General features: G+C 42.0%; 1 protein-coding gene, 1 non-coding gene and 1 pseudogene across 3 annotated transcripts in view; 1 reads left to right on the top strand and 2 right to left on the bottom strand.

Moving 5' to 3' along the window:
* LOC138846706 (uncharacterized) overlaps window positions 1-26,338 on the bottom strand; it is a 480,670-nt gene that overhangs the window by 218,554 nt on the left and 235,778 nt on the right. The gene's annotated exons all lie outside the window — the stretch shown is intronic.
* Window positions 3,140-4,089, top strand: LOC149124434 (vomeronasal type-1 receptor 90-like; annotated as a pseudogene).
* On the bottom strand, window positions 8,480-8,669 carry LOC127492500 (U2 spliceosomal RNA). Its single transcript, XR_007922029.2, has one exon. It is a non-coding gene; the product is annotated as a U2 spliceosomal RNA (small nuclear RNA).

Genomic DNA, 26,338 nt, shown 5'->3' with positions numbered 1-26,338 from the left:
ATGCCGACCATGTGGTGAAGACAAACTATGGTAACAACAAACAAAGGTGAGCTCTTTCATATATCCAAGGCACATTAGAATGAGCAGACATGAATCCTAGTTCATATCCATTAATGCAGTCCTGAGAGAGATGCAGGACCATGCTTATGCTCCAGGTGACAGAACTGACACGCCCTCCCTCTCTTCCTCCCTCACCCTGTCTCTGTCCACCTATTAACTCCTAGGCAGAAAGCCCGCACTGGGGCCTGCAGAGGGTTTTCCTCATCCTGTTACCACTGCCAGTTCTCTCCTGTTCACTGGCTCGGGTGCATTGACATGATCAGTAACACCTTGTGCCTGGCCCATCTGATGGTGCAGTGTGTGGTAAGACTGCCTGACTGGGGTAAATGCAGTGTCAGAAGTGACTGCTGTTTACTGGGGTGGCACACAGTCCTAACATTGCTAATTTGCTCACGGAGCATCAGCCTTCACGATCAGTTCTGCCAACTCCTGGCAGTGAGCATTCAGTGAAATGCTGATTTCCTGTTGACTTTCTTATTCTGTGCATGTTTTGTTCTCCTAACCTGCTCACTTAGCCTTTCCCTTCCTCTCCCATGGTGCAACCTGTGCGAGTGAGAACTCTTCAGGACTTTCTTCCACAGGATTTGCCTGTGCTTTATGTCACTGTATTCAGAACTTCAGGTCTCTCTGAGGGCAGGTTGCTGTCTCCTGTGTGGAAAATAGATTTTGGGCTTGGTGCATCAGGAGAGCAGGTGTGGTGTCAGCATTGCCATTCCTAGGAGCTGTGCTGGAGGAGGGTCTACTGGCTTCTCCTGCTATGCAAAGACTTCTGTACCATCCTCTACTCTCCTACTCCATGTGTGCTACTCAGGGCTGTGTGAGCAGGCACAGCTGGGGAGAACTAGCTGACAGCATTTCTACACTTTCTTTTCTGAAATGTTCACATCTTAAGGAATGTTTTCTCATAAAATAACACAGTACCAGGTATTAGATATATTTAGCTTCCTTTCAATAAGTGCATAAAATAAAAATGTAAACATCTGGCAATGACAGCTGCAGTGTGCACTCAGCACTGTGAGGACACAGCTGGGGGAGAACACTCCTGTCTTCAGCCGTCTCTCCTGATCCTCCACAGAGACACCATCAGTGGGTGCCCTGGATGCATCCAAATGTGTCTTCTTCCTGATCACTACCCTGGGAAAGAAGGAGATGTCTTCCAGCTCCTTCTGGGGAATTTCTTCCAAAGGCAAAGCAAGGCTTTTCCAGTGGTTTGAAGAATGATCCATGAGAATGGTACTTCCTGATATGATCCCTACTTTGTGGCATTGTCTGTCCTGCCTTTTCTTACACACGCCCCGACAAACACTCAACTTCTGTTGTCCACCAACCCCAACTTACCAATAATGAGGAAGCTGGCAGATCAGTGTTCTAATATTATATGTCCATACTTATATCAGATACAGTTATATTTTTAAATCTGAGTTAAAGCACAGTACACCCAAGAGAACTTCAAAGCATGCGAGGACCACAGAATTAAAAGGTAACCATATTTTGGTTAAACAGAATATGTTGAAATCTATACATATTCTATATGCACTTTAAGTTTTAAAGACCTTTCATATATATGTAGTTCAAATTTAAAAAAAAAAAACAACAAGATTTTAGACATTTATACCTATTTCCAATAACTTAAGGGAAATCCTCAAATATTTCAATATATAAGAAAATAGAAGTATAGAACTTTGATGGTTTTTAAAGATTAATTAATTTACTTGAAAGGAAGGGTTACAGAGAGATGGAGAGAAAAAGGAGATTTTCCTTTCCTAGTAATTTTATGCAATTTTCTAAAGAATTACCTTAAATTATTTTTTATTAAATGTTATTATTTTAAAACACTATCAGAATATTTTGCCTAGCTTATGTGAAATAGATACATAGTAAACAGTTGAGTTTCTTTTTAGGTACAGGAAAGACACAAAAGACTGTTTAGAACTGTGTCCCATCATCATTTCTGTAGAAAAGAATCATCCGTCTACATAGACTGTGAACATATCCACTGTGGTTTCTATGAGGCAGGAATGGAGCAGGAAGGAACCATGGAACAGAAGGTGTTCAGAGCCTGCTACTGTGGTGTTCACTTCCCCCTGCTCCTCCAGGCAAGGACAGAGCAGGCAAATTAGAGAACAACCACTATAATCCAAAAGGTGCACTTATGAAATTTGTATTTATTAAATAAAAGCTTTCTATTAAAAAATATGAGGGGACAGCACTCTCTCAAGGTGAGAGGAGGAGACCATCACAGGGACAGCAGTGCCTGCAGTTTCTGCAGAGACTATTGTTACCCGCACGTGTTCACACACGTATGTAATAGAACCTACACCTGTTCACACACATATGTAACAGGACCTGCACCTGTTCACACATGTATGTAACAGGACATATACCTGTTCTCACATGTATGTAACAGGACCTGCACCTGTTCACACACATATGTAACACCCTTGCACACACAGCATCTCTAATAAGGGACACGCTTACCCATACAGAGCATCACATGTTGAGTGAACGTCAGGTGATACAATTAAATTCAGAGCACACACTAACTCACATTTATGTTAACTCTCAAGTGTTAAGAAAATTTCTCTGGAAATAACTGAATATAAACCTAACAGAGACGTAAGACAGTTCCATGCATAGACAGACCCTTGCCACTTACTGCATATGAATATCTCATTCCTACTTTCCTAAAATTCTTATGAGAGTTCATTCCTACTGTGGATCCAGAACTTTATGAGGATTCTGCAGATGCAAACGGAAGGAACTCACTGCCCTTCAGGTGAAAAACTAAAAGTAAGGTAAAAATCATGAAACAACCTTTAATCTAGTGACCACTTTATTGTCCAGGTCCTGTGGGAGTCCAGAAAGGGCTGTACGCTCCAATCATGATGGGCAGGTGTGCAGCTAGGAACACAGTGGCTTCCAAGATAGTCTGAGGTAGACTGAAGTATTCCCAAGTGAAAAAGGATGTACAGAGATTAATCCAGATATCTCCATGAACAGTAGCTGTGGTCACAACTGATAAATGAAGTAATACTCGAGATTAACCATTTTTTTCTTACTTTTTCAACAGACTTACTCTATGTTTTTCTCCTTTAAAAATGAGCAAAAAGATTTATTTTCTAGTTTTATTGCTGTAAGGAATGTTTTTTATCCTGAAGTCAGCATTGGGATCATAGCCAATGCCTTCCTTCTCTTCCAAATCCTCTCGTTCTTTCTCAAGCACAGGCCCAGGCCCACCAACCTGACCATTGGGCACCTGGCCCTCATCCACCTGCTGATGCTGATCACTGTGGGGGTCATAGCCACAGACATTTTTGAGTCTCAGGAGGTATGGGATGACATCATGTGTAAAGTTGTCATCTACTTGTACCAGGTGACACGGAGCATCTCCCTGAGCACCACCTGCCTGCTGAGTGTCCTCCAGGCTGTCACCCTCAGCCCCAGGAGCTCCTGTTTAGCAAAGTTTCAGCACACATCCTCACATCAAAACATGTGTGGGTTTCTCTTCCTATGGGTCTTCAATTTGTCCATCAGCGCTCATTTCTTAACCTCCACAGTTGACACCAAAAAATTGTACATCCCACAGTCTTATGTTTGTCACTCAATCCTACTATCTTTGGCCCCTGAGCTACTTTCCAGGTACACATTTTCCATATTGTGGATCTTCTGGGATGCCTCCCTCTTAGGGCTCATGGCCATCTCAAGTGGGTACCTGGTGACTCTCCTGTGCAGGCACAGAGGCGGTCCCAGCATCTTCACAGCACCAGCCTCTCTCCAAGAGCCTCCCCAGAGCACAGGGCCACCCAGACCATCCTGCTGCTCATGATCATCTTTGTGCTCCTGTACTTGATGGACTGCATTGTGTACTCCTCCTCAGGGATGTGGTGGAACAGCGACCCAGTTTGCCTGTGCATCCATTTGTTGGTGTGCAATGGCTATGCCACCACTGGACCTTTGTTGTTCATCAGTAGTGAAAAGCGAATGATCCAGTTTTTCAAATCCATGTTGGAAAGGCATGCAAGTGTTTAATTTTTCATTAATGCCTGATTTCAAGAAAGAATAGGAACAGGGCAGTCTTTTCTAGGCTAGGAGAAAATGGTTTTTAAAAAATCATCTATTATTTTTCACTTTATGTTTCTGTGTGGGAGCAAACTGTTGAAATCCTTACTTAATGTATACTAAGCTGATCTTCTGTATATTAAGATAATCGAAAATGAATCTTGATGTGAATGGAAGGGGAGAGGGAGTGGGAAAGGGGAGGGTTGTGGGTGGGAGGGACGGTATTGGGGGAAGCCATTGTAATCCATAAGCCGTACTTTGGAAATTTATATTCATTAAATAAAAGTTAAAAAAAAAAAGTGGAGACTGTGCATTCTCATGGGATAGTTGGAGGGACAACCACAGTGTAGATTCTGTGGAAGGAAGAGCGATGCTGTGGATCTCTGTGCAGGCTGCACAGGCACCGCAACAAGCATGCACAAAACAAACGAACCCAATAGCCCTGAGCTGCAGAAAGCACCAGCTCTGGAGATCAAGATGAGATCAGAGTGCAGCAGCCCAGCCCAGCTGTAGTTACAGCTGCAGTGACACAGCAGACTCCAATTGGAGTCCAGTCCACAGCCCTGAGGGGAACACAGTTCTTACTCAACCAGCAGAGAAGAATAGGGGCACATCTCTCTCTTCCCATAACCCTAACAACAGCGTACATCAACCAGCTGCCAGAGGGTGGGTGCCATTTTGAAGCAGCTGCTTCAGGGACAGTCGCCATCTCATCAGCACAGGCAATGGCAGCAATTCCCATGCACTCATCTGGCAACAGATGGGGAGAGGCAGCCTTTCCAATGTTAGTCCCAGCTGAAGAAACTCTTGTAAATGTCCAACATGATTGTGAAACAAGCAGGGTCGTGCTGGTATTCTGCACACATGTGATCCAGGGATTTTACCAGATGAAAAAAAACATCCACATTCCCCACTGATGTTGAGCCTGGCTGGAGGACTGACAGGGGCTCAGCACCCATCTATGACGCTGAGGTGTGCTCAGCCTCTCAGTGTATCACAAGCTCCAGAGTCCAGGGCTCAAAGCACAGAGGAAACAGTATGATCAAAGTGTGCATACTGCCAAAAGCAATTTACAGATTCAATGTAACCCCAATCACAATACCAATGACATTCCTCTTAGATCTAGAAAAACCAATGGTAAAATTCATATGAAAACACAAGAGACCCTGGATAGCTAAAGCAATCTTATACAGCAAAGACAAAGCCACAGGCATCACAACACCAAATTTGAGACTTACTACAAGGAAGTTCTAATTCAAACAGCCTGGTACTAGTTAAAATAAAACAGCTACATAGACCAATGGAACAGAACAGAAACGCCAGGTATCAATCCAGCATCTACACCCAACTTATATTCAAACAAGGAGCTAAAACTATTCCCTGGACCAAGGACAGTCTCTTCAACAAATCGTGCTGGGAAAACTGGATTTCCACATACAGAAAAATGAAGCAGGACCTCCACCTTACACAAAAGTCCACTCAAAGTGAATCAAAGACCTAAATCTACAACCTGCTACCATCAGATTACTAGAGAACACTGGAGAAACTCTTAAGTCTTTTCCTATGCCAATGTCCTGATTGGAAAAGACCACAGAAGCAGAAGAAGTCAAAGTCAAAATTAACAAATGGGATTACATCAAACTAAGAAGCTTCTGCACTGCAGAAATACTCAGCAAAGTGAAGAATCAACTGAGAGAATGGGAGAAAATATTTGCCAACATGCCAATTGAAAAAGGATTAATATCCAGAATCTATGAAGAGCTCAAGAAACTCAACTTCAACAACACAACAATCCAGCCAAGAAATGGGTAAAGGTATTAAGTAAGTATTTTTTCAAGAGGCAAAACTCAAATGGCCAAAAGACACATAAAAAAATGCTCAGGATCACTAGCCATCAGGGAGATGTAAATGAAAAGCACAAAGAGATTTGACATCACCCCATTTAAAATGCCTGTCATACAGACATCAACAATCAACAAATGCTGGCAAGGATGTGGTGGGAAAGGTAACCACTCCACAGCTGGTGACATGTAAACTGATACAACCAATGTTGAATGACCCAACCATCCCACCCCTGAATATTTAACGAAATGAAGATAAATCAGCATATTAAAGAGATATCTGCACACCTATGTTCACTGCAGCTCAATTCACAAAAGCCAAGATATGCATTTAACCCAGATGTCTACCAAATGAAGACTGGATAAAGAAATTATGATACATACACACTATGAAACACTACACAGCAATAAAAAAAACCATGAAATCCTGTCATTTGCAACAAAATGGATGCACCTGGAAACTACGATTCTTAGTCAAATAATCCAGTCCCAAAAAGGCAAATACCTTATGATTTCCCTGATCTGGAATAACCAATACAGTACTTAAATGTCATCTATAGGAGTGAAATTTACACTTTGAGATTCAATAATTTTTCGTAGCCCTTCTCTCGACTTTGAGGAACAGTGGTTTTTTTCTTCATACTATTTGTTGAACTCTACATAGTGTTTTTTTTTTATCTTTTATTTAATGAATATAAATTTCCAAAGTACGTCTCATGGGTTACAATGGCTTTCCCCCCCATACCGTCCCTCCCACCCACCACCCTCCCATTTCCCACTCCCTCTCCCCTTCCATTCACATCAAGATTCATTTTCGATTATCTTAGTATACAGAAGATCAGCTTAGTATAGCTTAAGTAAGGATTTCAACAGTTTGTTCCCACACAGAAACATAAAGTGAAAAATAATAGATGATTTTTTTTAAATGATGATGAAATCAGATCAGACCTATTGTCATGTTTAATCCTAGTGAGAGTCAAGTTGGGAATTGATAGTTTCTTTTTTTTTTTTTAACAGAAGATCAGTTAAGTGTACATTAAGTAAAGATTTCAACAGTTTGCACCCCCATAGAAACACAAAGTGAAATATACTGTTTGAGTACTCGTTATAGCATTAAGCCTCAGTGTACAGCACATAAAGTCAACAACAGGAGTCACTGTGCACTTACTCCTCATGTAGGATCTCTGTCCTTAATGTACATAGTGTTTTTTGACATATAAGTATAAAGCTAACGTAGATATTTGTTAAATTTAAGAATGAGAACTGGAGAGGATGGAGAAGAAGGGTAGGAGGAGAGGTGAGAGAGAGGATAGGGTGGAAATTATCATTAGGTTCCTGAATCTGTACATGGAAATTGCATGAAATCTGGATACCTTAAATATTTAAAAAACTGTTCAATAATTAACATGTCTTTAGATGAGTAAATATTTGACCTCAAAATGATTAATGGTTGTGTACAAGATGTGCTCTCCAGGTTCACAGATATTTATGGAGTTCAGGGTTTTTTCTGTTAAACTACTTATGTTGTTGCATGTTGACATGTAAAAAATAGGTAACTTAACCCTACAACAAGTATTGGGTAAACCCAAGAGTCCAATTCAAATCAGATGCATAATAACTAGAGCTTGTCCTGAGTTACAAACTTTAAGTGACTAAACACATGTGAGTTTTCAAGATGGAGATGTGATCTGAGGACATACACAGGATAGAAGGACAAGAAAGGGGCATAGGAAACACTGGGGAATTGACTGTGGACCCAGTCACAGGACCCAGAGCAGGTGCTTGTGGCCCTGTGAGTGACAGAGCTCAAATACAAAGGAAGGAGGCAAGGGCACAGCTGTTCTCCCATCTGCAGCGTGAGTGAAACAGGAGTTGAGATGATGCATGACCACCATGAGGTCCAGCACTCGCTGACCTGCTTTAGGTACAAGAAAAAGCACACCTGGGTTTTCATTATCACACCTACCCACTGCACCACTGTCTCATCACTCAATATTCTCATCAGATATAAAATGACCTCTTTGATCTTTGGCAGAAAGTAGGAGGCAACCACTAAAATGCTCAGTTTGTTTACTTTTAAGGAAATTTTAGCCCCATAGTCACTGTTGTCATCTGACACATAGAGCTGCTGCAGCATGTGCCGATGCATTGATATCATTCACTTAAAGCTGGGACACCTAACCTGGGATGAGATATGTAGTTGTGGTAATAGGCCATGTTCTGGTCCTGCAGCCAGCTCTAAGTCTCAAAGTCTGACTAACACAAGTGAGATTCTTTAACTACAAGGTAATCAAATAGCTATCAGTAACTAAAGGAATCCTGAGAAGTCTCAAACATTTGTGAATGAATCTCTGCATTTCTAAAAAACACAGCTGTCTAACAATCCCAAGGGAAATCAGAAATTGTGTAAATGACCCAAAATGGCAAACCTATGTCACAATGTGTGTGATGCCTAAGCACTGCATAGAAGAAAATAGATAATATCAAATGGTATTCCAACAAAGAGCAGTCCCTGGATGGTTATCTGAGCTTCTACTTTCAGAAACTGACAGAGAAATTAAGCCAATCATCTTTACAAGGATGAAAATAAAATCCTTGTTAGAATCAATACATGGGAGAAAGGAATGGATCACCAGTCAGAACTAGGGAGAAGACATCACCATAGAGCAGATGCTACACTTGATCTTAGCCAAAAGGCCGAGAAGTGATAGAGCAGATATCATTATAGTCATTAAAATATAATTAAGGGGCCCATGTTATGGTGTAGCAGATAAAACTACCACCACCTGTGATGCTGGCATCATGTATGGGCATTGGTGCATACCCCAGCTACTTTCACTTCCTACCCAGCTTCCTTCTAATGTCCCTGGGAACACATCAAAACATGGTCCTGGTGCTTGGGCCACTGCTACCTATCTAGGAAACCCAGATGAAGCTCCTGGTTCCTGGCTTCAGCCTGCTCCAGCCCTGACTATTGTGGCCATCTAAAGAGTGAACCAGCGGATGGAAGAGCTCTCTTTTCCTGTCTCTCCCTCTCTTTAACTTTGCTTTCAAATTAATAAATCTTTTAAAAAGATAATAATTTTCAACAAATTTACTGTAAAACAAATGTACTGCAGAAGATCTCTACAATTACAACTATGAAGCACTAGTGACAGGCATTGAAGAGGACATGAAGAAATAGAACAACTTCCCATATGCAGGGAATGGAAGAGTAAGTACCATTTATAAGTCCGTATTATATAAACTGACATGCAGACACAATGCAATCTCCATCAAATTACCAAGGGCACATTCCAGAGAACCAGAAACACTACTGATGTTGGGCACCAAAAAATAGGTTGTTCCCAGATCATTAGATCCCCGCAGAGACCCCCAGAGACTCGATCACACCAAACTGCAAAAGCAAGGTTTATTTGGGAGTACAAGCCACGACAGGGACCCCATCCAACCAAACGGCACAGCGGAGGAAGGAGTGAGGCCCCAGTGAGGCCCCTGTCTTTGGGAGAGTTTTTAAAGGAAAAAAGGGCTACATCAGCAGGAAAAAAGAGTTACATACAGCATGGAAGCTCTGGGTACAGGGAGTTACAGCGGGGGCTAACAGCACGGAAGCTTTGGGCGCAGGGAGTGACTTTCTTTAGCAATCTCTGCTTTGCTGTCCTTGGTCTACCAAGCTACCTGTCCCTGGTAAGCTTTGATATCTCCAGAATGCCTGAAGGCCTGCTTTTACAAGGACCCAGGTCTGCTATGGGTAACAGAGGCTGCTTTTTTTATTGTTTTAAAATGGAGTCACTTTGCTTCTTCACTGATGCATGAAAGACCCAACAGCAAAAACAATCCAACAGAACAAAGAGCACAGTATGTGGCTTAAAATATACTGCAAAGCTATAGTGATTATAATAGCACAATGAAAGACGATTAAAAACACATTAACAGAAATAAAGCTCTTTGCTTGAAATGCGGTTCTGTAATACCAAAACGTATCATAGGCATTTTGAAGGCTAAAAGGAGCTGTAACTAGTAACCCAGCCACAGGAGCACACCCCATGAGACGCACCTGTCTGAAGGAAGCCCTTTCACCTGGAGAAGTCAGTGGCATTGGCTGGGAATCTAGCAATCAAAAGGTTTTGTCCTATTGGGAACCAATTCCTAAATATCCTGAAATGCAACCACAGCAGGCAAAGTTCTCAGTTAGGTTACTCTCCCCAATTTACCCAGTTACAGACCTTCTCCATGGGAAATTCGGAGCCAAGGAGCAAGTGCTCAGCCTGGTGGTCAACACGGGTGTCCCACTCTGGAGGGCAGCGTGGACTGCTGACTCCAAGCTTCCTGCCCACGCAGACCTGGGGGCAGCTGTGATGGCTCAAGCGACTCACGGGGGAGACCTGGACTGCATTTCCAGGCCCTGGCTGCCCCACACCCAGGTCTTTGGGAACATTGCGGGATATGGCCAGGGGATGGTGGCTCCTTCAACTCCTCCCCCCTCTTGCTCTCCCTCTCAAATACATGGAATATTAAACCGTGCTGGTTAAAAGCGAATTTTAGAAGTGACCATCCCCTCACTGTGCGACCGTTTTAAAGAATCGAGACTCCTGGCCACTGCGCCCCAAAACCCACGTGACGCTGGCAGCAGAGCCCACCGACCTCACTCCGCGCCTCCCAAGCCTTCAGAACTACAGAAAGTCTGCACCCTAATGTTTATCGCAGCTCAATTCACAAAATCCAAGACCTGGAACCAACCTAAATGCCCATCAACAGTAGACTGGATAAAGAAATTATGGGATATGTACTCTTTAGAATACTATACCGCAGTAAGAAACAACGAAATCCAGTCATTTGCAACAAAATGGAGGAATCTGGAACACATCATGCTGAGTGAAGTAAGCCAGTCCCAAAGGGACAAATACCATATGTTCTCCCTGATCGGTGACAACTGACTGAACACCAAAAAGGAAACCTCCTGAAGTGAAATGGACACTATGAGAAATGGTGACTTGATCAGCATAGCCCTGACTGTTAATGAACAACTTAATACATTATCCCTCTTAGTTTTTTTTTGTCTGTTCTACTTAATATGACTGGTTTAATTCTGTAATTAATACACAGTTATTCTTAAGTGTTGAAAATTAACTGAAATGTGATCCCTGTTAAACATAAGAGTGGGAATAAGAGAGGGAAGAGATGTATAATTTGGGACATGCTCAAGCTGACTTGCCCCAAATGGTAGAGTTAGAAACATACCAGGGGATTCCAATTCAATCCCATCAAGGTGGCATGTACCAATGCCATCTCACTAGTCCAAGTGATCAATTTTCACAATTGATCATAATGAAAGGACTAAGAGTCAAAGGGAGCACATAAACAAGTCTAGTACCTGCTAACACTAACCGATAGAATAAATAAAGGGGAGAGTGATCCAACATGGGAATGAGATACTCAGCAGACTCATAGAATGGCAGATGTCCTAAATAGCACTCTGGCCTCAGAATCAGCCCTAAAGACATTCGGATCTGGCTGAAAAGCCCATGAGATTATTTCGGGCATGGAAAGCCAAGACACTCTGGCAAAAAAAAAAAAAAAAAAAAAAAAAAACCCTAAATGAAAGATCTCTGTGAGTGAGATCCCAGTGGAAAGAACAGGTCTTCAAAGAAGGAGGTACCTTTCTCTGAAGGGAGGAGAGAACCTCCACTTTGACTATGACCTTGTCTAAACAAGATAAGAGTCGGAGAACTCAGAGGGCTTCCATAGCCTTGGAAACTCATGACTGGAGCATAGGGAGATTACTGATGCCAAAGACAGGAGTGTCAAGTGGTAAAGTCAACAACAGGAGTCATTGTGTACTTACTCCTCATGTAGGATCTCTGTCCTTAGCGTGCTGTACATTGAGATTTAATGCTATAACGAGTACTCAAACAATATGTTTCACTTTGTGTTTCTATAGGGGTGCAAACTGCTGAAATCTTTACTTAATGCATACTAAACTGATCTTCTGTAAAAAAAAATAAATAAAAAATAAAAAAAAAAGAAATTATCAATTCCCAACTTGACTCTCACTGGGATTAAACATGACAATAGGTCTGATCTGATTTCATCATCATTTAAAAAATCATCTATTATTTTTCACTTTATGTTTCTATGTGGGAGCAAACTGTTGAAATCCTTACTTAATGTATACTAAGCTGATCTTCTGTATATTAAGATAATCGAAAATGAATCTTGATGTGAATGGAAGGGGAGAGGGAGTGGGAAAGGGGAGGGTTGTGGGTGGGAGGGACGGTATGGGGGGGGAAGCCATTGTAATCCATAAGTCGTACTTTGGAAATTTATATTCATTAAATAAAAGTTAAAAAAAGAAAAGAAAAAAAAAAGAAAGTCAACACCTCGGCCTGGTCCAGACGTGGCACAGCCAAACCGCGCAATCCGTGTCGCCAGGCTGCGTCCCTGCCCCAGGAGCCGCGACACCGGGAGCTGAGCCCCCAGGCCGCCCCGGGCCGCGAGAGCCAGGTCCCAGCTCGCTGCCCGCGTGGCGGCGCGGAGCCCAGGCTGCAGGCGAAACTGTGCCCGAAGCCCGCCCGGCCTGCGCGATGCAGCAGCCCGCCACCCGCCCGCAGCCCGCCCGGCCCGCGCGACCCCGCCACCAGCCCGCCAGCCCTCCGGGTCATCGCCACCTACCCGGGCACCTCCGCTGGGTGCCGCGCAAACCGCACCAGTCCTCGCCATCTGAGGCCGTCCCGCGGAGGCCGGGACGCAGCGCTCCCGGAAGGTCGCAGTCTCCTCCAGGCGGCGGCTTCGCGAAGCCAGGGTCAGGTGAGGAGAGAAGGTCACCGCGCCAGGCCTGGCCATGCGAGGAGCTTAGGCCCACAGCCCAGCAGAGCCCCGCCCCTGCCCCAGCACCTGGGCTCCCAAGGCCTCTGGCCTTCAAATTACCTCGGCGCCACGCTCTGCGCCCAGGCTCGCTCACCTGTGCTTGGGGGCCAAGGCGAGAGCGCCCATCTGAGCATGCCCAGAATTGATAGCCCTTCCTAACAGCATCTGCCCTACCTGTGTAAATGCCACGGTAACAACCGCAGCTTTCCTTAGAAAAAAATAAGCAGGCGTGGTTTTTTTTTTCTTAAATTTTATTTAAGGTATACAAATTTCATGTATTTCATACCTATGGATTCAGGAACACAGAGATACTTCCCATCCTACCCTCCCTCCCACCCTTCTTCCTTCTCCCTCTCCTGTTCTCATTCTTAATTTTTATTTACAAAGATGTATTTTCGGTTAGCTTCATACTCATAAGGGCTCAGGAAATAGTATGCGGGAAAACACAACAGAACAACAACAACAAAAAACCAGCGCTCCTCAAAATCCAGACAAGGAATGTTAAAATCCTCTCATCTCGAATTGAAAATGAATCTTGATGTGAATGGAAGGGGACAGGGAGCAGGAAAGGGGAGGGTTGCGGGTAGGAGGGAAGTTATGGGGGTGGGGGGAAGCCATTGTAATCCATAAGCTGTACTTTGGAAATTTATATTCATTAAAATAAAGTTAAAAATAATCCTCTCGGGTAGAGGAGGGACGCCCAGGGCTCCGAGTACACACATCCGCGCTGGAAGCGGAGGTGAGCTCAGTAACCGGAGACATTGGCGGGGAAATGGCGGACAGAATTTTAGAGGGAAGCGGGCATTGAAGCGGGAAAGTTCAACAGACTGACCACAGGAGAGAAGGAAAAAATAATAAATAAATAAATAAAAAGGTGGGGGCATACTGGTACAGACAAGTTCCACTCTCTGCCAACCTTGCAAAGGCCAGCAAGAGACAAAGAGCTGGGATATACATAATAAAAGGGGAGAGTTAAGGCTACAATTGAGTAGCCTAGGCAACCCAGTGGGAGTCCACAGGAGAAACCGAGCCTGCACAGACTCTTTGGGTAGAAGCCAGCTGAAGCTAAATACCATCCATTCTGCTCAGCCTTGCAATATTACTTACCTCCCGAATAAAAAATAAAATAAAATAAAATAAATGAATACATAAATAAAGAGAGATTTACCACGCATAACCTGAGCGTGTCACCTTTGCACACCTGTAACCCTGAAGAACCAAGCAGAGCTCTCAGGCCACACCCATCTCAAGCCTCCAAGGTTCCTCCAACAGCAGGCAGTCCACTTAACACAGACATGGTATAAAAAAAAAAAAAAAAAAACTCACAGTGAGGGAAACAGAATTAACCATGCCAAGCAATAAACACAGAAATCGAGGGAACAAGATCAACGATGACATTATGATGCCTCCAAATAAACAAAAGACCCCAAGCAAAGATTATGAAGATGATGAGATAGAAGAAATGCAAGATACGGATTTCAAAAAATTTATGATAAGATCATTTAGAAGTTTTCAAAAGCAAATCCTTGAACTACAGAAATCCTTATTGGACAGGATTGAAAATCTCTCTCATGAAAATGAAATTTTAAGGAAGAATCAAAATGAAATGCAGAAACTAGTAGAACAGGAAAGTGTGATAGTGAAGAGACATCAAAATGAAGAGGTCAATAGATCAAATGACAAACACATTAGAGAGCCTTAAAAACAGAATGGGTGAAGCAGAAGAGAGAATATCAGACTTAGAAGACAGAGAACAGGAAAGGATACAGTCAGACCAAAGAAAAGAAGAGGAAATTAGAAATCTAAAAAATATTGTTGGGAATCTACAGGATACTATTAAAAAAACCAACATTCGGGTTCTAGGAGTTCCTGAAGGCATGGAGAGAGAGAAAGGATTAGAAGGCCTTTTTAGTGAGATACTAGCAGAGAACCTTCCGGGTTTGCAGAAGGACAGAGACATCCTAGTACAGGAAGCTCATAGAACCCCCAGTAAACATGACCAAAAGAGATCCTCACCACGACACGTTGTAATTAAACTCACCACAGTGAAACAGAAAGAAAAGATCCTAAAATGTGCAAGAGAGAAACGTCAGATTACTCTCAGAGGATCTCCAATCAGACTCACAGCAGACTTCTCATCAGAAACACTACAGGCTAGGAGGGAATGGCGAGACATAGCACAGGTGCTAAGAGAGAAAAATTGCCAGCCCAGAATATTATATCCTGCTAAGCTCTCATTTGTGAATGAAGGTGAAATAAAGACCTTTCATAGCAAACAGAAATTGAAAGACTTTGTGGCCACTCGTCCGGCCCTGCAAAAGATACTTAAAGATGTGCTACACTCAGAAACACAGAAACACAGCCATCAATATGAAAGAAGGGAAAGGAAGAACACCTACCAGTAAAAGAGCATGGGAAGCTCAAAGCATATACTAGAATATATCTCCGGGAAAATGGCAGGGCAAAGTCACTATGTATCAATAGTCACATTAAATGTGAATGGCCTGAACTGTCCAGTTAAAAGACACAGACTGGCTGACTGGCTTAAGGAACAACACCCAACTATTTGTTGCCTACAAGAAACACATCTCTCTAACAAAGAGGCATGCAGACTGAAAGTGAAAGGTTGGAAAAAGATATTCCATGCCAACAAAAACCAAAAAAGAGCAGGTGTAGCCATATTAATATCAGACAAAATAAACTTTAATACAAAAACTGTTAAGAGAGACAAAGAGGGGCACTATATAATGATTAAGGGTTCAATTCAACAGGAAGATGTAACTATTATAAATGTATATGCACCTAATTACAGGGCACCGGTCTATTTAAAAGATATGTTAAGGGACTTAAAGGGAGACTTAGATTCCAATACAATAGTACTGGGGGACTTCAATACTCCACTCTCAGAAATCGATAGATTATCCAGACAGAAGATCAACAAGGAAACAGCAGATTTAATCGACACTATTGCCCAAATGGATCTAACAGATATCTATAGAACTTTCAATCCTACATCTGAAGATTCTACATTCTTCTCAGCAGTGCATGGAACCTTCTCTAGGATTGATCACATACTAGGTCATTCAGCAAGTCTCAGCAAATTTAAAAGAATTAGAATCATACCATGCAGCTTCTCATACCACAGTGGAATGAAGCTGGAAATTAGCAACTCAGGAAACCCCAGAAATATGCAAACACATGGAGACTGAACAACATGCTCCTGAATGAATACTGGGTCATTCAAGAAATCAAAAGAGAAATCAGAAACTTTCTGGAAGTAAATGAGGATAACAACAAAACATATCAAAACTTATGGGATACGGAAAAAGCAGTATTGAGAGGCAAGTTTATAGCAATAGGGGCCTACATCAAGAAATTGGAAAGGCACCAAAAATTGAGCTTTCAGCACATCTCAAGGACCTAGAAAATTTGCAGCAAACCAGACCCAAAGCTAGCAGGAGAAGAGAAATAATTAAAATGAGAAAAGAAATCAACAGGATTGAATCCAAAAAAAATTACAAAATATCAGCCAAGCGAAGAGCTGGTTTTTTGAAAAAATAAACAAAATTGACACCCCATTGGCCAACTAACTAAAAAAAGAAGAGAAAAGACCCAAATCAATAAAATCAGAGATGAGAAAGGAAACGTAACAACAGACACCACAGAAATAAAAAGAACCATCAGAAACTACTACAAGGACTTGTATGCCAGCAAACAGAGAAACCTAGATTCCTGGACACATACAATCTACCTAAAGTGAACCATGAAGACATAGAAAACCTAAATAGACCCATAACTGAAACAGAAATTGAAACAGTAATAAAGGCCCTCCCAACAAAGAAAAGCCCAGGACCAGATGGATTCACTGCTGAATTCTACCAGACATTGAAAGAAGAACTAACTCCATTTCTTCTAAAACTATTCAGAACAATCGAAAAAGAGGGAATCCTCCCAAATTCTTTCTATGAAGCCAGCATCACCTTAATCCCTAAGCCAGAGAAAGAAGCAGCACTGAAAGAAAATTACAGATCAATATCCCTGATGAACATAGATGCAAAAATCCTCAATAAAATTCTCGCCAATAGAATACAACAACACAACAGAAAGATCATCCACCCAGACCAAGTGGGATTTATCCCTGGTATGCAGGGATGGTTCAACATTCGCAAATCAATCGATGTGATTCACCACATTAAGAGACTGCAGAAGAAAAACCATATGATTATCTCAATAGATGCAGAGAAAGCATTCGATAAGATTCAACACCCTTTCATAATGAAAACTCTAAGCAAATTGGGTATAGAAGGAACATTCCTCAATATAATCAAAGCAATTTATGAAAAGCCCACAGCCAGCATCCTATTGAATGGGGAAAAGTTGGAAGCATTTCCACTGAGATCTGGAACCAGACCGGGATGCCCACTCTCACCACTGCTATTTAACATAGTTCTGGAAGTTTTAGCCAGAGTCATCAGACAAGAAAAAGAAATTAAAGGAATACAAATTGAGAAGGAAGAAGTCAAACTATCCCTCTTTGCAGACGATATGATTCTTTACTTAGGGGATGCAAAGAACTCTACTAAGAGACTATTGGAATTCATAGAGGAGTTTGGCAAAGTGGCAGGATATAAAATCAATGCACAAAAATCAACAGCCTTTGTATCCACAAGCAATGCCATGGCTGAAAAAGAACTTCTAAGATCAATCCCATTCACAATAGCTACAAAAACAATCAAATACCTTGGAATAAATTTAACCAAGGACGTTAAAGATCTCTACGATGAGAATTACAAAATCTTAAAGAAATAGAAGAGGATACCAAAAAATGGAAAAATCTTCCATGCTCATGGATTGGAAGAATAAACATCATCAAAATGTCCATTCTCCCAAAAGCAATTTATAGATTCAATGCAATCCCAATCAAGATACCAAAGACATTCTTCTCAGATCTAGAAAAAATGATGCTGAAATTCATATGGAGGCACAAGAGACCTCCAATAGCTAAAGCAATCTTGTACAACAAAAACAAAGCTGGAGGCATCACAATACCAGATTTCAGGTCATACTACAGGGCAGTTGTAATCAAAACAGCATGGTACTGGTACACAAACAGATGGATAGACCAATGGAACAGAATTGAAACACCAGAAATCAACCCAAACATCTACAGCCAACTTATATTTGATCAAGGATCTAAAACAAATTCCTGGAGCAAGGACAGTCTATTCAATAAATGGTGCTGGGAAAACTGGATTTCCATGTGCAGAAGCATGAAGCAAGACCCCTACCTTACACCTTACACAAAAATCCACTCAATGTGGATTAAAGACCTAAATCTACGACCTGACACCATCAAGTTATTAGAGAACATTGGAGAAACCCTTCAAGATATTGGCACAGGCAACGAATTTCTGGAAAAGACCCGGGAGGCACAGGCAGTCAAAGCCAAAATCAACTATTGGGATTGCATCAAATTGAGAAGTTTCTGTACTGCAAAAGAAACAGTCAGGAGAGTGAAGAGACAACCTACAGAATGGGAAAAAATATTTGCAAACTATGCAACAGATAAAGGGTTAATAACCAGAATCTACAAAGAGATCAAGAAACTCCACAAAAACAAAACCAACAACCCACTTAAGAAATGGGCCAAGGACCTCAATAGACATTTTTCAAAAGAGGAAGTCCAAATGGCCAACAGGCACATGAAAAAATGTTCAAGGTCATTAGCAATCAGGGAAATGCAAATCAAAAGCACAATGAGGTTTCACCTCACCCCAGTTAGAATGGCTCACATACACAAATCTACCAACAACAGACGGTGGTGAGGATGTGAGGAAAAAGGGACACTAACCCACTGTTGGTGGGAATGCAAACTGGTCAAGCCACTATGGAAGTCAGTCTGGAGATTCCTCAGAAACCTGAAGATAAACCTACCGTTCGACCCAGCCATCCCACTCCTTGGTATTTACGCAAAGGAATTTAAATTGGCAAACAAAAAAGCGGTCTGCACCCTAATGTTTATTGCAGATCAATTCACAATAGCCAAGACCTGGAACCAACCTAAATGCCCATCAATGGTAGGCTGGATAAAGAAATTATGGGATATGTACTCTTTAGAATACTATACCGCAGTAAGAAACAACGAAATCCAGTCATTTGCAAGAAAATGGAGGAATCTGGAACACATCATGCTGAGTGAAATAAGCCAGTCCCAAAGGGACAAATACCATATGTTCTCCCTGATTGGTGACAACTGACTGAACACCAAAAAGGAAACCTGTTGAAGTAAAATGGACACTATGAGAAACGGTGACTTGATCAGCATAGCCCTGACTGTTAATGAACAACTTAATACATTATCCCTCTTAGTAGTTTTTTTTTTGTCTGTTCTACTTAATATGACTGGTTTAATTCTGTAATTAATACACAGTTATTCTTAAGTGTTGAAAATTAACTGAAATGTGATCCCTGTTAAACATAAGAGTGGCAATAAGAGAGGGAAGAGATGTACAATTTGGGACATGCTCAGGCTGACTTGGCCCAAATGGTAGAGTTAGAAACATACCAGGGGACTCCAATTCAATCCCATCAAGGTGGCATGTACCAATGCCATCTCACTAGTCCAAGTGATGAATTTCAGTTCACAATTGATCATAATGAAAGGACTAAGAGTCAAAGGGAGCACATAAACAAGTCTAGTACCTGCTAATACTAACCGATAGAATAAATAAAGGGGAGAGTGATCCAACATGGGAAGCGAGATACTCAGCAGACTCATAGAATGGCGGATGTCCTAAACAGCACTCTGGCCTCAGAATCAGCCCTAAAGACATTCGGATCTGGCTGAAAAGCCCATGAGATTATTTCGGGCATGGAAAGCCAAGACACTCAGGCAAAAAAAAAAAAAAAAAAAAACCTAAATGAAAGATCTCTGTGAGTGAGATCCCAGTGGAAAGAACAGGTCTTCAAAGAAGGAGGTACCTTTCTCTGAAGGGAGGAGAGAACCTCCACTTTGACTATGACCTTGTCTAAACAAGATAAGAGTCGGAGAACTCAAGGGGCTTCCATAGCCTTGGAAACTCATGACTGGCGCATGGGGAGATTACTGAGGCCATAAACAAGAGTGTCAAGTGGTAAAGTCAACAACAGGAGTCATTGTGCACTTACTCCTCATGTAGGATCTCTGTCCATAATGTGCTGTACATTGAGACTTAATGCTATAACGAGTACTCAAACAATATATTTCACTTTGTGTTTCTATGGGGGTGCAAACTGTTGAAATCTTTACTTAATGTATACTAAACTGATCTTCTGTAAAAAGAAGAAGAAGAAGAAGAAGAAGAAGAAGAAGAAGAAGAAGAAGAAGAAGAAGAAGAAGAAGAGGAAATTATCAATTCCCAACTTGACTCTCACTGGGATGAAACATGACAATAGGTCTGATCTGATTTCATCATCATTTAAAAAATCATCTATTATTTTTCACTTTATGTTTCTGTGTGGGAGCAAACTGTTGAAATCTTTACTTAATGTATGCTAAACTGATCTTCTGTATATAAAGAGAATCAAAAATGAATCTTTATGTGAATGGAAGGGGAGAGGGAGTGGGAGAGGGGAGGGTTGCGGGTGGGAGGGACGTTATGGGGAGGAAGCCATTGTAATCCATAAGCCGTACTTTGGAAATTTATATTCATTAAATAAAAGTTAAAAAAATTAAAAAAAAATTCTCTCATCTCGAAGTGTCAATGTCACTCCTGCAGATTACATTCAGGTACTACACAAAGTGGATTTTTATTCAAAAAAAAGTCTCTAGAAACAGGGGATGCCAGTGCCTAAAACAAAAGGATCAATTCGATGACTTACAGCTGTGAAAGCCAGCAGTGAAAGGAAAAAGGCTCACAAGCTAATAATCTAACTTTACACCTTAAGGAGTTTTAGAAAGAGGAAAACCAAAACCAAATCTAACAGAAGGAAAGAAGAAACACAGCAGAGTGGAACCAGACGAAGCCAAGAGAGGGAGACAGAGGAGGTACCCAAAACTAAGCTGGATTCCTAGGGACCATCAGCAAAATTGACAGGTTTTGACCTGAAATGCCTGAAGGAAGAGAAGATGCAAAAAACTGCATAGGAAAAGAGGCTGAGGACCTCACCACCCAATCTACAGAACTGTAAGTAGGGCCCCCTGGGGACAGTTGCATGTGAACACCACACCACCTAGTCTACAGAACTGTAAGTAGGGCCACTGGGGACAGGTGCATCTGAGGACCACACCACCCAGTCTACAGAACTGTAAGTAGGGTCCACTGGGACAAGTGCATGTGAACACCACACCACCCAGTCTACAGAACTGTAAGAAGGGCCCACTGGGACACGTGCATGTAAGGACCACACCACCAAGTCTACAGAACTGTAAGTAGGGGCCAATGGGGACAGGGGAATGTAAGGACCTCACCACCCAGTCTACAGACCTGTAAGTAGGGCCCACTGGGACAGGTGCATGTGAACACCACACCACCAAGTCTACAGAACTGTAAGTAGGGGCCAATGGGGACAGGGGCATGTATGGACCACACCACCAAGTCTACAGACCTGTAAGTAGGGGCCAATGGGGACAGGGGCATGTAGGGACCTCACCACCCAGTCTACAGAACTGTAAGTAGGGCCACTGGGACAGGTGCATGTGAACACCACACCACCAAGTCTACAGAACTGTAAGTAGGGCCACTCGGGACAGGTGCATGTGAGGACCACACCACCAAGTCTACAGAACTGTATGTAGGGCCACTGGGACAGGTGCAAGCCAACAAATTAGACAACCCACGTAAAACTGACACATTCCTACAAACACAAAAACGACCAATTCTGACTCCAAGGAGAGATACAACATCTGAACAGACAGGAGAAGGGAGATTTGATCTGTACTAAACTTCCCTGCACAGCTGCCAGTGAGCACTCAGGAGGCTGCTGGGCTGCAGGACGGGAGCGAGACCTCCGCCACCAGAACTCGGTTCTTCAGGCTCACCTGGCAGCCATTCGGGCTGTGAGTCCACAGCAAGATAAAGAGGAAAGAGCAAGGTGCTCCAGAGAAACCTAGCAGAATGAAGCCCTGTTCTTCTCTAGAGGAGCAGCAGCAGTGGTAACAGCAAGTTTCAGAGTGGGAAAATGAGGGGCCGCAGTGTGCTGGGGGATGTGGGCATCCCGAGGGGTGGCTTAGCCCACTGTGCCACGTCTGTGATGATGAACAGCGCCTGTGTGTTAAGAGTGTCTATGCATCCTGTGCAGTCCTGGTTTTCAATTTACAACATCTCATTTCTTTCCTGGCAGCATATAAAGTGATCTGTGAGGGGTTTTTCTCTTTATGAACTCTTAGATTTAAGAATAGTGCTTCAATTTGTTGTCATATTTTCCCTACTGATGATCAAACTGTCCTGTCTTTAGCCAATGTTCTGTTCTCTGACTTTAACTGCTCCTCTGTGTTTCTTCCCTACTCCTCCTAGGTATGGAATTTTTGGTATTTCATAATTTTTCATGTATTGGTCATACAAATATATCCTTCAACCCTGGTCACATGGCAGCTACTGAGCAAGGATTCCAAGCATAAATTTGTGCAAAATGGACCCAATCACTGCATCAAACAGCTCAAAGCTAACAGGTGAGCCAGACTCCAATAAACTATTCATACATAGGTGTGAAAGGTGGGAAGGAAGATGCAGGACACTTTCATGGTGGCATAGAGGCTGGGGGTGATGCCCTGTGGAGATCAGAGATTTGTATGTGGACATGCAGCACATGGGGCACAGAGATCCCTGTGTGCTTCCTGTAGACAGACACAGCCTAGAAATTGATTATTTCAAGAGGAAGCCATTGGCAATGCCATTTTATAGACATTAAAAGTAAAGCAGAGAGTAGAGCAGATACCAGAGGCAAAAAAAAAATCACTCAGGAGCTGGCTCTGTGGCGCAGTGGGATAAGCCTCTATCTGCAGTGCCAGCATCCCATATGGACACTGGTTTGAATCCCAGCTGCTCCTCTTCCAATGCAGCTCCTTGCTCATGGCCTGGAAAAACAGCAGAAGATGGACCAAGTACTTGGGCCCCTGCACCCACGTGGAATACCTGGAAGAAATTCCTGGCTCCTGGCTTAGGATTGGTGCAGCCATTTTTGGAGTGAACCAGTGGATGGAACACCTCTCTGTCTCTCTTTCTCTGTGTCTGTAACTCTGCCTCTCAAATAAATAAATCTTATTTTAAAAGTATCTCAATTAGTCTCTGATAAAACATCCTCTCCCCCACTCTCACTCCCTATAATTCTGTAAAGTTGACTCCAACACTGAATTCTGGAAGAGAATATAGCACACAAGGGAAATTTTTTTTTAAATTCATGGAAAAAGGAATTGTAAGGTGTTTATTTGCAAAATATGTTTGAAATCACTGCATAGTTTTTTCATAAGATATTTTCATGAAATTTTTGCACTATTCTCATATGCATGAATTTCAAAATGTTTTTCAGCAGAATAATTTCATCTTTTAATTTCATTTTCCATGAACTTTTAAATCATTATTTAGATGAAAGGTTGAGCAGAGGTGCTTACATTATTAACAAAATATTAGAAAACCCAATTTACTGCTATGCGAAAAAGATCTACATCATGATCAACTTGGCTTTATCTCAACATTCTAACAAATTAAGCATAATAAATCCCATCAACAGAATGAAGAACAAAAACCATATGATTATTTCAACTGATGCAGAAAAGCACCTGATAAGATTCAGTATCCTTTCATGATAGACGTTCTCAACAAATTGGGTGTATAAGGAACCTACCTCCAACTTATAAAGGATACAAGAGACAAATCCACAGCCCATATCATACTTAGTGGAGAAAAAGCTGAAATCATTACTCTTCACACCTGGAACAGGACAAGAATGCCCTCTTTTACCACTCTTACTCAAAATATTATTTGAAATATTAGCAAGAGCAGTTAGGGAATACAAAAACAAAGGCCATCAAAATTGATAAAGAGGAGGTCAAAATATGTGTGTTTGAAGAAGACATGATCTTGTACATGGAAAAACCTAAACACTCCATCAAAAAGCTGTTTAGAGAGGCTGGCACTATGGTGCTGTGGGTAAAGCTACCGCCTAGAGTGCTGGCATCCCATATGGGCGCCGGTTTGATTTCTGGCAGCTCCACTTCTTCTACAGTTCTCGGCTATGTCCTAGGAAAGCAGCAGAAGATGGCCCAAAGCCTTGGGCCCCTGCATCCACATGGGAGACCCAAAAGAAGCTCCTGTTCCTGGCTTGGGATCTGCGCAGCTGCGGCCATTGAAGCCAATTGAGGAATGAACCATCAGATGGAAGACCCCTCTCTCCCTCTCCCCCTCCCCCACCCCTCCCCCTCCTTCCCTCTCTCCCTCTTTCCTTCTTTCCCCCCTCCTCTTTCTGCATAATTTTCAAATAAATAAATAAATCTTTAAAAAATCTGTTACAACTGATATCCAATCTTGTAAAGTCAGATACAATATCAACATACAAAAATAACATTTTTACAGTACCAATAATGATCTTGCTGAAAAGGAATGAAATAAATCCAATATACAATAGCTTAAAAATTAGATATCTAGAAATACAATTAGCCAAAGAAATGAAAGATGTTTATCATGAAAATCATTAAATGCTGATAAAATAAATCATCAAAGACACACAAAAAGACAAGATGTTCCTTGTCCATGGATTGGAATAATTAATACCTTTAAAATGTCCATATTATTTAAAGCGATCTACAGTTTCAATGTAATCCATATCAAAATATCAATGACATCTTTACATAAAAACATCCTAAAATTCACATGGAACACAGAAGAGCCAGAATAGCCAAAGCAATTCGGGGGGGGGGGGCAGAGACCAAGCTGGAGGCATCACAGTACCTGATCTCAAAGCATATTCCAAGCTACACTCATTAAACATCAGGTCACGGCATAAAAGCCATCACATAGATAGAGAACCTAGACATGAATGCACGTACATATGGCTAATCAACAAAGTTGCCAAGGACATACATTGGAGAAAAAATAGACTTTTCAATAAATGGTACTGGAAAAACTGGATGTGTGTGTGTGTGTGTGTGTGTCTATGTGTTTATCCATATATATATGCAGAAGAATTAAATAAGAACCTTACCTCACCATGTACAACTCATGATGATCAAAACCTAAATTTAAGACCTGTAACTCTAAAGTTTCTAGAATAAAACATATTGAGAAACCCTTCAACACATTGGTATACGCATGTTGGAGGGTGAGGAGTGAGTTAGGATTGCCAAAAAATGCAGACAATTAGAGAAAAGCTACACAAATGGGATTGTATCAAACTCAGAAGCTTCTGCCCAGCAAAGGAATCAAGAGTGAAGAGACATCCAAAAAGAGGGAGAAATAGCAGCAAGCTACTTATCTGACAAAGGGTTAAATTGCAGAAGATATCAGGAACAAAAAAGTCAGCAACAGCAAAACAGAGCAACCTATCCAGCTAAGAAATGGACAGTTTTCAAAATCAGAAATACAAATGGACACAGAAATACAAACGATTATTGGAAGCTATTATGGAAAACTATACACCAACAAATTGTAAAACTTAAAGTAGACAAATTTTGGATATATATAACTTCTCAAAATTGAACAAAGGAGCAGACCAGTAATGGGTAATTAGGTTGGGTCAGTACAGAACAGTCTCCCAACAAAGAAAAGCACAATGCCAGATGGCTTCATTGCTGACCTCTGCAATCGTTTAAGGAAGAACCAACCTCAGTTCTTCTCAGACTATTCCATTATAGTGGATGGGGTGGAACCCTACCAAACTCACTTTTGATTCTGAAACCAGACAAGGACACAACAGCAAGAACAACAAAAGGAAACTACAGACCAATATGCTAATGAGCACAGAGGCAGGAACCCAAGAGAACACTAGCAAATCAAACTCAACAACACGTCAGAAAGTTCACGCACAGGACAGTTGTGAGCAGTGCTCTCCCCAGGTTGTAATTATGCAGGAGGAAATCAAGGACAATGAAGAGATGGGTGACGTGTTCCACCAGGGACTCTGTGTTCTGAGATCCCCAGTGGGATCTGTCACCGCCGTAGATGCTAATGTGACAGCCTGCAGAGGGATGAGCTCAGACATCCTTTCTTTAAAACACTGCAGGTTCTTCTCAGGCGCACAGAATCCCTACACACGTCTGAGTGGGTAAGTGGTTTTTGCCCCATAATTTGGGATCGGGGGCAGATGGGGCTTCTGTGCAGGGGACTGTGGGGGGAAACTGGGCCATGCTGAGGAGTGTGGAAGCTTCAGAAGAGACATCAGCCCCACCTGCCCTGCTCTGAGCAGAGGAGATCCCTCTGTAATGCAATAGGGAAGTTTGCTTCTTATTTAGTCCTTTAATTAAGAGTCCAAATTCATCAAAATTTTCAAAGAAAGTGATATTAGATTTTAACTTTGTTCTCATCAAAATGACTTTCATT

The sequence above is a fragment of the Oryctolagus cuniculus genome, chromosome 10 (genome assembly GCF_051225735.1).
Source record: "Oryctolagus cuniculus isolate XC-2025 breed Fujian yellow rabbit chromosome 10, ASM5122573v1, whole genome shotgun sequence".
In the NCBI taxonomy this organism is placed as follows: domain Eukaryota; kingdom Metazoa; phylum Chordata; class Mammalia; order Lagomorpha; family Leporidae; genus Oryctolagus; species Oryctolagus cuniculus.
This window is presented reverse-complemented; position numbering and strand designations above follow the sequence as displayed.